The 10,210-nt window shown below is 41.9% G+C and overlaps 1 long non-coding RNA gene across 1 annotated transcript in view; it reads left to right on the top strand.

The window, feature by feature from the left end:
- The first annotated feature begins 5,539 nt into the window (after window positions 1-5,539).
- LOC309374740 overlaps window positions 5,540-10,210 on the top strand; it is a 12,010-nt gene continuing 7,339 nt past the window's right edge. Inside the window, exons 1-2 of the long non-coding RNA XR_014170701.1 lie at window positions 5,540-5,817; window positions 6,170-6,325. This is a non-coding gene — a long non-coding RNA (uncharacterized lncRNA). The remainder of the gene's footprint in view (window positions 5,818-6,169; window positions 6,326-10,210) is intronic.

The raw sequence follows: 10,210 nt of genomic DNA, 5'->3' as shown, positions 1-10,210 counted from the left end.
CTAGTTAGTGTCCTTCTTTCCACATATTAACTGAATGAGGATATCTACAAATAGATTCAGACACTGTAGAACTGTAGCAAAACCTTTCAACATGCTGCTTGTAACATTTGCAAGTAGCAATTGCTGCATACAAAAACTGGATAGGCAAAATTCCATACAAAAGTATGTATATTAGGAGAAATTTGCACTAAAATTGTGATAAATTTCCGAGAATATTTGATTTCTCTCTCATTCCTATCTATCTATCTATCTATCTATCTATCTATCTATCTATCTATCATCTATCTATCTATCTCTATATCTGAAATGTGCAGAATTGACATTAAGATTAGAAAACTGAGAAACTCAGAAAAAACAAAATTAACAGATTCACCCAACCCCAAGGCAGACATAGTTTGGAAAACACAATTGTACTATGGATTCCAGTTTGTGACTACATGTATGTAATGGAGTCACACTGGTTTCAGTGGAAGTAGCAAACCTGTGTGTACAAACGAGAGGCTGGCATAAGAGTCTGAATGCACATCAGAGTTCTGCACCTACAACATCACAGGACCGTGGGTACTGCTTAAAATCCATTTTCCCTTATTTATCTTCATCTACATATATCCAAAAGCAAAATGTTTTAAAAGAAAACAAACTATGGTTTGGCTCTATTTATCTTTTTTACATTGCTTTCTTGATAAATGCTGTTTTAAGTTGTTACAAAAAATAAATAAAATAAAATATTTATCTATTGAACACACAAGCTTTTTGCTGCAAATTGATGAAGAAGCCATAATTAAGAGGAAAGATCAAGTACTTCTGCTCTAAGCAAAAGTAATTTGCAACAGTGAATTAATGAATTTTTTTATTAGTATTTGAAGTGAAGTTTGTTTTGTTTATTGTTTCAGGGGTATTTATTTATTTATTCTCCCTGATTTTCTCATCCCTTGTGTCTTTTTCTAGCTGCCATTTTTCCTTCTTAATAAAGCTGAAAACAAATTTGCTTAAGAGACAGTACTGTGCTTTTGTGTGCTGCAAATACAGTATAAGATGGGGGACACAGGGTTTGCCTGTAGTACATGTGAAAAGGATCTAGGGGTCTTAACATGAGTCAGCAGGGTGATGCAGCAGCAAAAAAAAAGCTCATGCTATTCTAGGCTGCATCAACAGAAGCATAGTGTCCAGAACAAGGGAAGTAATAGTGCCACTATATTCTGCCTTGGTCAGGCCACACCTGAATTCCTGTGTCCAGTTATGGGCACCACAATTTTAAAAGGATTTTGGCGAACTGGAATATATGCAGAGGAGGGCAACCAAGATGATTGAGTATCTGTAAATAAAGCCTTATTAGACAAGGCTGAGGGAGCTGAGTTTGTTTAGCCTGAATAAGAACAGACTGAGCAATAGGAGGAGTTTGGATTTGATATCCCGCCTTTCACTCCCCTTCAGGAGTCTCAAAGCGGCTAACATTCTCCTTTCCCTTCCTCCCCCACAACAAACACTCTGTGAGGTGAGTGGGGCTGAGAGACTTCAAAGAAGTGTGACTGGCCCAAGGTCACCCAGCAGCTGCATGTGGAGGAGCGGAGACGCGAACCCGGTTCCCTAGATTACGAGTCCACCGCTCTTAACCACTACACCACACTGGCTCAATAGCCATCTTTAAATATCTAAAGGGTTGTCACATGGAAGATGGAACAAGCTTGTTTTCTCCTGCTCTGGAGGGTAGGAGCCAAACCAATAACTTCCAGTTACAAGAAAGGAGACTCCAACTAAACACCAGAAGAAGAGTTTGGATTGGATATCCCGCTTTATCACTACCCTAGGGAGTCTCAAAGCGGCTAACGTTCTCCTTTCCCTTCCTCCCCCACAACAAACACTCTGTGAGGTGAGTGGGGCTGAGAGACTTCAAAGAAGTGTGACTAGCCCAAGGTCACCCAGCAGCTGCATGTGGAGGAGCGGAGACGCGAACCCGGTTCACCAGATTATGAGTCTACCGCTCTTAACCACTACACCACACTGGAAGAACTTTCTGACAGTAAGAGCTATTTGACAGTGGCACAGACTCCCTCGGGAGGTTGTGGACTCGTCTTCACTGGAGGATTTTAAGCAGATGTTGTGTGGCCATCTGCCATGGATGCTTAAGTTGTGATTCCTGCATTGCAGGGTGTTAGGACTAAATAACCCTTGGGGTCCCTTCCAACTCTTATGATGCTATGATTATAGGAAGCACAAAAGGATTGGGAACTAATAGAGGAAAACAATGGAAGCGGGAGTGCTTGTCTGATGGTTAGGAGACCCGGGTAGAATCAAACATTTTAGTGTGGCTGACTGAAGCAGATTTTGTAAGCCAGGATTGCTGATGCTGCATTTCAGAACCAGCACTGCTTATTTATTTTATTTATTATTAGTACTCAAGAGCCTGTCCCCTCCTCCAAATGACTGCAGGGTGTGGGTTTCAGAAACATCACAATTAAAGTACATTGTGCATAAAACAAAACCGCAAGAACAACCCATGAGTGCCTGCTTTTGTACGTTCCTGTGTCTGCAGCTCTGTAATATGTGCTCTGCAACCTGCCTGTATGTTGCACAAGCTGCACAGGCTTGGATACTTAGATCTGTGCATGGAAGGAAACTGATTAAAATGTAAGTTTCCTGTGCTCCTCTTCCCTTAGACCCTCCCCACCCCTGAAAAGCCTCTCTGTAGGAACATTCCTGAACAATGTGGGATGGAGACTGGGGGAGCGGAGAGGGTTACTGCTAGGGGTTGGTGAAATTACCCAAATTCGGATGAAGCCCTTTTCTGTGAGTAATGACTCCCCCAGATTTCAGGCAGTTCTCTTCTCTCCCAGCAGCCCTCCAGAGCCCTATCCCACTTTGTTCAGGAGTGCCTATTTCCTCCCCCCAAAGAGAACCCCGTCAATTTTGATCACTCTGTTAAGGATAATCTAAGGGGGATGGGGAGTGTTTTCTTCCTATCACAGATTGCTGGCACTTCTACCACTAGAGGTTAACATATTGCCTGCCTGCTTTTAATAGAAACATTCTTCATGCATTCTAACAAATCACGTATCTCTGAATTCTGCATATAAAGTTGTAATTCCGTCAAGGGCTTGTAATGACATTGATAAATGATGTCACCAAAAACCCCTTGCTTGAAATACAGCTTTAATTATGGACACCTGGGTCCTTATTATTCCTTATATTATTTCTGTCATAGCACTATCTTGTCTTAGTAGCTGGGCCTCCATAGCAATTTGCTTTATCAGCAGCTCAAGTAATGCAGTAGAGCAGTGCAGCCCCTCTCCATGTTAATACACTGTGCTCGGGGTAATATAGATTGGTAGGATTTTTAAAATAATGCAGAGCTGCAACAGTAAATATCACGTTTAAGTTATTCTAAGGGTGAAACGACACCTGATGATCCGTGGTGCTGTGCTTTCCCTTTGTGGTTTGTGCTTTGTTTTGTTTTTAAATGCAAAGCAGCCCTATAGCGGAAACAGGGAAGAGGGGCAAAAGGCTGCTTAAAAGTTTCCCTTCCTGCCTTTTGCCTGCTCACAATCACCCCCCAAAGGTGTTTTACCACTGGGGGGGGGGAGCTACACTGATCCAATAGCCTTACTTCCGTTCCTCAGAAAGCAGCTGGAGGCCGCAATTAGTTTTGCGCAAACAAAGGGTGGGAGGGAAAGGGCTAAGTAGCTTCTCCCCATGCCCTCCACTCAAGACTGCAGCCTTAGACTTATAGAATTGTAGAGTTGGAAGGGACCCTGAAGATCATCTGCTCTAACCCCCTGTGATGCAGGAATCTACAGCTGCCCCATGTGGGGATCAAACCTGCAACCTTGGCATTATCAGCACCAGGCTCTAACCAACAGAGCTATCCAGGCTCAGCCTTGACCACAGCAGCTTTTCATTTAAGAATAAAATAAAACAAAACAAAATGCAACAGTCACCCAACTGGCATCGTGGGTGCCGACTTGAATATAATATTGAAGGACCCAAGCAAGTCCCACCCCACATAATTGATCACAAGATGTGGTGCATGCATTCCATTTGAATGGCAATACCCATCAACTTGGAGGGCAACCCCCTCAAATATTTTATTGGGGGAAGTGAAGGGACCTTGGCCCTTAGGAGGTGGCTCCTCTGCTGAGCATTGTCTGTACACTGGCCCTGAATCTCAGACGGTTCAGGGTGCTGCAACAAGCTTCCATAGTGAAAGACCATAAATTACAGAAATCTTGTGGCTAGCTGCAGCTTCAGACAAGCTCACCCAAGGACAGGGAACATTCAAGTTTGCAGTGGCCCTGAAGTTCCCTTTTCCTAATACTAAAATAAATTCACTCCCCCAGCACCACTAATCTGTAAAGCAGGGAAGAGTGTAGTGGTAGGTCCAGATTTCCTTCCAGGTAAAGAGGAGTGCGCTAGTCTTGCAAATGGACTGGGCTTGCATAAATCCACCACTTATATCAACCAGCATCTCCTTAATGTTGTGCACACCACAGCTTCCAAGCAGGGGAGGGATTTCAGAGATGCCTGCTCCTATCCAGAGTTTAGTTTCCTTGGAGTGAAGGTCAATGGATATTGAAGAGTCTTTAAGATATATGGTTTTATTTACACATATATACAACCTGATGGATGGGTTCACAGCATTAACATGCCACATATTCTGCCTCTATTTGGTTCCCAGAGAGATCCTCAAGCCATAGCACTGGGTTCAGGGCCGGATTTTGGTTTGATGAGGCTGTAAGCTACTGGAGGTAATGGGGCCCTTTATATGTCCAGCTGTCCTTTGTCAACAACAAATTGTCACTGTTTTTAGTGTTGAATATATGTTACATGGTAATTTATGGACCTAATAGGTGTCTAAAGCCATTTGCACATAAAAAATAAGTATTTTATCAAAGAAATTGTTGAACTGAAATACAATTAAGAAGTATATTAATAGTGAAATAATTATTAAGCTCTAACTTAAAATGAGTTTTTATTCATAACAAACTTAATAATGCAAACACATTGGCATTGGGCAATAACGAAAGTTCCTTTAGAAGTGAGCAAACCAGTGATATTTTAGGGAGCAGGCTAGCAGGCGGGGCCCATTACTTACATCATAGGTGCCCACACAACACAAAGCACTGTTGCTGTATACAGGTTTTATTTGCTTTTTATCTTATATTTTGGAAATGTACATCCAGTTTTTTTTTTAATTTTTTTGGGGGGCCCGGCAAGAGAGTGGAGCCGTAAGCTATAGCTTGTTTAGCTTATACATAAACCCGGCACTGACTGGGTTCAGCACAGAGCAAGACAAGCCTCTGTGTCTCCAGCTTCCAGGCCTATTATTTTCCTTGTTGGGATGGATGTGGCATCCAGCCAGGTGAGAAGTGGTAAGATAATGCCTATCCCACCACCTAAAAGTATGGCAACACACATTTTCTTAGTGTTGTCACTATGGCAACACAACTCTTCTTAGCTAACCCTTTATGATGCTCATGAAAGTGACCAATGCAATTAGCTTAACAAAGGAACTGATTTGACCAGTTCACCAGGTATCCTCTTGCAGGTTCTAACTTCACAACATAGAATCACAGGCATGGAAGGGACCCATGGAGCTAATTCAGACTGATTTCCACCCCCGTAACAAGATTTGTGCAGCTCCTCTGGTTTCAGTGATGGCATCATCACATACCTGTATTGAGACTCCAGTCAAATGACTTTGATTAAACTAGAGTTGTGTGTGTGCATGTCTCTCTGAATTCAGTAAGGTTTCCTTCCTGATACATCTGTTCAGCATTGCAGAGTAAATAATTTCTATTTACTCTGCTATTGGAGAAAATGGTAAGAAGAGAATACAGTATTTAACTGTGTATGCAAGAACTTCTGGCTGGCCGATAATTTCCTAATGGGAAATGACAGCTTAAATAGTTTATGAAAACAGCATTCCTCTAAAAGTTGCAGGCAGTAATTTGTATATGTAACGTGAAGAACAGAGGACAGTATTTTAAAGGAACGTTTCACAGGCTTCTTAGAACTATGAGAGCTATTTATTTAAAATTGCTTCAATTTTTTCTTGAAGAAGGAAACAGTTTGGAGATCAAAGTGAGCAGTACTGTTATTTCTGTCACTGAAATTGCAGATTAGGGTCTTTGTCAGTGTTGCTCTTTGGGTGGCCATGTGTCCTATTTTAGAGAGGACAGCCCTCTATATGAAGAGGGCTTGAAGGACTCATCTATTAGAAGTGCTGCCCAGTCCAAGCCCAGCTCAAAGGCTAAGAACCACAAGACAGGAAAAGTTCGCACCTGGACAACATGTGAACCAACCTGCTCACAGTCTCTTCCCTGCTGTGGTGAGTTGTCATTATTTCTAACTGTGAATCTATACATATCAAGGAGCACACTTATGCAAATACACACCCTCCTTTTTGGTGGTGCAGTTCCTCTTTGGGTGATATTAAATCATTCATTCTCTAGGGCAGGGTCTGGATCTGGTGGCCTTCTAGATTTTGCTGGATTACTACAGCTCCCTGAGCAGTGGTCGTTTGGGCTGTGGCTAATGTTTCTAACTCTCCTTGGTCTTAAGGGCAAGCTGTCCTGAGATTCCTCAGCATCTGAGGAGCGTTTGCCTTGAATTAACATCATGATTAATTATTTCTGTCCCATTACCTTTGCAATTTCAAATATTTGTTGGAAGTATGGTTGGTGAGTGAGCCAGAAAGCTGACATGTTATTTGCTTATCAAACCAAGGTACAAATTCAAGGCTAAATGTCAACGGGATCGTGAAGGTTCCTACAGACTGTGGATTTATGTCCTTCCTCCAAAAATAGCTTTGAGAAAGCACAATGCTTTTCTGAATACCTCACAAGTTGGGGCTGGCAGGAATGTCAGGTTTCCTCCACACGTCTAGAATGGGCGAGATGCCGATACCAGTTTCTACACTAGAGGTTACACTGCAGAATTATGTTCCGCAGTTTAGTCACCCAAGATTAAAGATCTGGGAACTTGTTTCAGTTTCTGATTTGTTTGTGTGCTTAAAGGGTGGATGAGAGGTTGAAGCAAGCTGAGAAAGAACAAGAGACTCCAGCATAGAACAGGGACTCTTGACTGACCAATCCAAGTACAAGTGATCACATAAGCAATACTTGAGTTGCTATCTTGGAAGGGCAAAATACACAGGGAAAGAGTCACTGGTGGGAAAAAGAGAGAAAGAAAGAGAGAGAGAGAGAGAGAGAGAGAGAGAGAGAGTGTCTCAGTGTGAAATGCCCCAGAAATCTCTATTTATTAATGTAGATGGGAGGGGTGGGTGGATTTGTATGTGTGTGTAGAAAAACAACTCTGGGAGAGCCCCTTAAATTCTACAGATGGGTTTCAACCTTCTGCAAGTCTTCAAAATATATGAAGTCAGTTTGATCAAAGACATTGGTGGGATTTTTCAAAAAAGGGGCATGTGTAACTTTAGGGGAGGCTGCAGACAGAAGGTGCATGTGGATCTGTTGTGCGAAGGGAGTCAGAGCGGGCTATGATGTGGCCAGAAGTTGTGCACCACAGAGGTGAGCCTGAATGTGCACAGAATACTGCTTTATAAGGATTGGGTTGGCAGCCTTGTCTGTGGGCAATTACAGCCTCCTTCAAACATCTGCAAAGCTGTTGCCTGTACACAGCTTAAGTTGTGCTAAGGATGCTCGGGTCACATTCAGGTCAAAGCTGGAACGGGAGTAGAGGAAGAGAAAGAGAGGGGAGCTTCAGAAAGATGGCTAGGCTGGATTCCCGTGTGGGTAGGAGGCTTTGTGGGATATTTGAAGGTGTGCAAGTGCAACATAACTAGAAAAAGATGGGCAGAGTGAGATCACGTGAAATGTCTGGTGATTCTTCTAAAGTTCCCTCTCCCCTCAAGTAGGAATCTGAGGGATGTCAAGCTAAAGCTTTCTTGTGCCTCCAGTAGTTCACTCAACTGCTGGCCTGAACAAATAGAGCTCGATTGCCACTTGCACGCCTGCAGAGACTAAAGGCAGAGTTTTTGCCTGACATAAAAAATGGCAGAGCAAGGCCATCAGGTAATTATTCAGCACTGCAATGAATCTGAAGAGATGTTAGGGAAAGTAGATAAATGCATTTAGATAAGGGTAATTAGTAAGATGTTCCAAACTCTGATTCAAAGCAAGCCTTAAAATTACTTAGGGGTTATCCTTGCACTTCTAGGTCACCAGTTCAAGTGTATATGGGGCGGGGGGGGGGGCAGGAATGGAAAAGTGCCAGCTGATACTCTACCATCAGAATAGCTTCCATTCCACATGTTTGCAGACATTTGCATACAACCAAAGCACATTGCAAAGACTTCAACAGGCAGTTCCTTGCTGTAAAATGTGAGCAATGGTATGTTGAAGGACAATCCACTCCCACCAATCTCAACCAGGCTGGATAAGGGGGGTCATCTTGCCAACGTTTAAGCCTCGATTCCTCTTATGCAGTAGCAGTCATTTTTTAAAAAAAAGTTTATGCAATTGTCATCCAACAACGAGAATAATATGAAACAGAGTTGATAGTGAAAACTGTCAGAATGAACAACAGTAATAACGAATAACAATCGGAGCATAACAGCCCGTTTTAATTCTGGATGAGATCACATGAAATGCCTGTTAATAAAGGTAAAACTAAAAATCCATCCTTAAAATAAGTGAGAAGTCCAGAAGCAAAGCATGATGTGGCAACATGAAGGCAGTTGTTTTTCTGCAAGCAATTGGTATTCAAAGATAGTCTGCTTCTGAACGTGGAAGCTCCTCTTCAGATGGCTAATGGCTAGTGATAGCTTTATAATCTTTCATAAATTTGTCTAATCCTTTTTTACAGCTCATTGCCATCTTTAAACCTTGTGGCATGGAGTTACATAAAGATGTTACTTATAGATTTATTGAAATACTGACACGCCATGTACCTCCCTTTTGTCAGTTCTGAACCTACCACCAATACATTTCAATGGGTCAGCCAGACTTCTAGCATTATATGAGATCTCTCTGTTTCAGATTCATAATTTTATCAGTCTCTGTTGTGTCCCTCCTTATTTATCCTTTTTCCATGATGCAAAATGCACGAAGCCAACAGAAAAGACTGAAAGGGAGTAATAAAAATCAAAACATAGGGGAGGGAGGGTCTTGGACGACAACCACAGTAACAGATATGGAGAAGTATTATGGGCGAGGAAAAGAGAACTTATTTCCAGCTAAAATGGAAACACACACAACCACTAGATTTTTTTTTAGGGGAGGGAATACGCTGCTCTGTATTATTAGTATTATTAATCTGATTAATTAGAAGAATATTATACTACCTCTATGTCATAAAAAGTGACAGGTGCCCTGCTTCCTTTTCACCAGAAGTTCTGCCCCTTTCCCCAGATGTCTTGACTTCTAATATGAACTTTGTATCACTTGATGTAAAATTAATATGATTTTTTTTTGGGGGGGGGGTGTTTTAGGGTTGTATGTGACCTATGTACATGACATCATCTCATTGCTGGCAATCTGACGGAGCAGTTTTCTAGTCCCCCTGACCTAAATGTTTGGGGTGTTAACTCCTGTTATGTGGATGTACAGAGAGTTCCTTTGTAGGTGTAGTCCCTGTGACATCTGGGTTATTGGGTTCCATGCTCTTTGTCTGGAATAAAGCTGCGTGCAACTTTTATTTTAGCAGTTTGCCAAATGTTCACACTGGTAAAAATGTGTCGGCTTTCAGTGTGTTCTTTCTTTTTCTTGATCTCTCTGTGTGGTGTGTGTTTTATAAAAATTGATTTTTGAAATTTCCTGGATGAGGAGCATGGCGTAAGCAAGCAAGCAAATAAATAAAGTACTTTATATGATATGTCATTCGACACCATATCTGCTGCCTCGCACCCCATCTTCCTTAATCCCTTCTTGACTGGCTGCTGTTTAGAATCCTAATTGTCCTGCACCAAATTTGCACATTCAATCTCAGTTGGTCTAGTCCTCAAGGCATTCAATAAAGTCACATTTAGGCTAATGAATTTCCATTAACATCTGCAAGTAAAAATTAATGTTTTAAAGTGCAAATTAAATCTAGGCTCTTCTCATAAGGGTATGTTCAGCAGAAATGGCTGTGATCCAGCTGTGCGGACTGTGGAAGAATAAATTTACTCTCAACACACAAAGGAAGTGCAATGGATACTAAGAACTGAGCCTTCAAGGACCACGCCCTCACTCACCTCCTTGCAAACTCAGTC

The sequence above is a fragment of the Podarcis melisellensis genome (assembly GCF_964234715.1).
Source record: "Podarcis melisellensis genome assembly, chromosome: 7".
NCBI classification, from domain to species: Eukaryota; Metazoa; Chordata; class Lepidosauria; order Squamata; family Lacertidae; genus Podarcis; species Podarcis melisellensis.
The sequence above is the reverse complement of the archived record's forward strand: the minus strand, read 5'-3'. Positions and strand labels throughout refer to the sequence as shown.